Source organism: Dioscorea cayenensis, chromosome 2, assembly GCF_009730915.1.
Source record: "Dioscorea cayenensis subsp. rotundata cultivar TDr96_F1 chromosome 2, TDr96_F1_v2_PseudoChromosome.rev07_lg8_w22 25.fasta, whole genome shotgun sequence".
Taxonomy (NCBI): domain Eukaryota; kingdom Viridiplantae; phylum Streptophyta; class Magnoliopsida; order Dioscoreales; family Dioscoreaceae; genus Dioscorea; species Dioscorea cayenensis.
In genome coordinates, this window is record NC_052472.1 from 8,571,452 (window position 1) to 8,573,937 (window position 2,486).

At 31.9% G+C, this 2,486-nt stretch overlaps 1 long non-coding RNA gene across 2 annotated transcripts; it reads left to right on the forward strand.

Moving 5' to 3' along the window:
• Positions 1 to 524: 524 nt before the first annotated feature.
• LOC120278898 lies at positions 525 to 2,139 on the forward strand. Of its 2 annotated transcripts, XR_005541791.1 has the most exons (4): positions 525 to 548; positions 1,544 to 1,601; positions 1,706 to 1,777; positions 1,847 to 2,139. It is a non-coding gene; the product is annotated as an uncharacterized LOC120278898 (long non-coding RNA). The 2 variants fall into 2 exon arrangements; XR_005541787.1 differs by having other exon boundaries at positions 1,706 to 2,139.
• The last annotated feature ends 347 nt before the right edge of the window (positions 2,140 to 2,486 follow it).

Genomic DNA, 2,486 nt, shown 5'->3' on the forward strand with positions numbered 1-2,486 from the left:
ATTTCCTGTTTCCTCTGCGTATTTTTGTAAATAATCTCAAACATACGTAATTTGTGAAATATTTATTTTTGTATTATTAAAACCTCGCTCCCAAACAATCATATATTTAGTAAAATTTTTTAAAGCTCCCTTCTTTCTGAAACCCTTTGAGAAAGTTCGAAGAGCCTTGTTTGTCGTAAATCCTCCCATTCATGTGCTGCTTTGGATTTCCATCTTCTTCCGATCTCGTTTGTCTCTCTTCATCTTGAGTTGATTGATCTCGATTTGTGAAAACCTTTGAAGTTTGCGCTTGATCGAGGTATTTTTTATTTGTTTTTTCATCGATTGAATTGTTCTAGGGTTTCAGTTTGATGCATTAAGGTGTTTGATCTCGTGTTTTATGTGTTTATCATGATTTGTGGTATTTAGGGTTGAATTTGTTATTGAGCTCAAATTCTTGCTCCTTCATGCCCTTAATTTACATAGCCACATCCTCCAGCCGCTCATACAAAAGCACAGAAAGGAGCAAGACTTCTTTCCACTGAAGCCGCCTCAACATTAATTGAGAGGTAATTTTTTTGTTCACTATGCCTTGCAATGAGGAAAAATAATTAATGTACATTTACATGAGATGATAGTATATATATATATATAATATATATAATATGATATACATATATAAAGAATGGTTAGCTAGAATAGATGAGGATTGACTTGATAGTAATGGTAAGTTAAATATATATATATATATATATATATATATATAATTTTTTTTTTTGAAGAAATCATTGTTTTTTGCTTACCACCTTGACAGAAACTAGAATTCAGATGTATCATATGTATATATATATATATATATATTCTGTGAAACCTGCAGGCTAACTAGAATGAGTTACTAAGTTAATTGTTAACTTGATGATATTGAGGTTTCATTGGAGTTTTATTGTTTTAACTGGTTCTACATGCTTAACAATTTAATTGATGATATTAAAATTAGAGTTTTGATTTCAAGGTCTATTATGGTGTGTGTTTGTTCTCAAATTCTAGTTCCTCGCATTGGTTACTTACCTTGTTGGTACCTCTTTGAAACCCTATTTTACTAGTATGCTTCCTCTGGGCTTGACACTTATGAATGATTGGGATTGTTTCATTTAATTAAAGCTTGAAACCTTATCAAGCAATGACCGATTGATTATTTCATTTAATTAATGCTTAAGCACTCTGTGAATTTGATTTCTTTGGTACTGGTCATGGCGTATCAGTTTCTAGTCTTAGCAGGTAATATGCTGCATGGATTTAAGTTGTATACTATAGGTTGAAAAGGTTTTAACAGTAATTTAGGATTTAATCAATTAAAAAATATTGAAATCGCAGTAAAACTTGGGGCACACTTATTAAACTTGGGGTATGGAAGAATTCAGGTAAATTGCAGTTTCCAATCTTCTGCACTCGTGCACATCAGAAATAATTAAACTGCATCTGGATGATGATTACCAGAAAATCATGTTATCAGTTTGAATTTTTTTCTTAAATTTAATTATTACTATTGTTATTATTTTGGCAGGAAAACTTCAAAAATAGAGAATAAAGGATATACAGGTCAATCATTTCACTTTTTATAGGTTTGCAATAGTGAATTCTTCTGTATTTTCTCTATATATGTGTAAGCTCTATATATTGAAGCTAAATTACTATACTAAGTTTTAACATCTTTGACATGCACCAGGATTGTCAACAACAATAACTTCAATGGAAGCATTCCTTCAACACTGAACCTAGTGCCGACATTAGCAGCTTTGTAAGTTTATCTAAAGAGAAATTAACAAATGCAATTCATTGAGATTTACTACTTGAAACATTCTAACAGGCGTCTTGACCGAAATAAATTAACCAGGCCAGTACCTCCCACCCTTAACAGCCTTGCTAGCATCAAGGAATTGTGAGAAGGAATATTTTTGTTGAAAGCTTTATAATGTTTCATGTAAATAGTATATGATCAGTGATCATTGTTTCCATTTAATGTATTTATCGAATAATAAGTTAACTGGTCCCTTGCCAAACTTAACTGGAATGAATGCACTCTCTTATCTGTAAGTGCTAGATTTTCAGTGATTTCTGAATCACTTTGCTGATTTTTTTTTTAATAATCGGTTTTTTTGCTTTCAGGGACTTGAGTAACAATTCCTTTGGTGCATCAAATGTGCCTCCATGGTTCTCAACCTTGCCATCTTTGACAACACTGTACATCACTCTCTTTTCTCTGGATTATTCATTCAACTTAATATTTAATGTGCATATGTTTAAACTGCGAGATTACCTAAAAACACATGTTCAAGGCCAGGTACCAGCACAACTATATAGTTTTTCACCATTACAGACTGCGTAAGTCTTGGTCTTCTTCGAATGTTCATTTATCTAATGAGGTATAGTCTTGCATTAACTAACTACAAGGAATACAAACGGCTAAAAATAACTCATTATCAATGCAAGTCTTGGTCTTCTTCGAA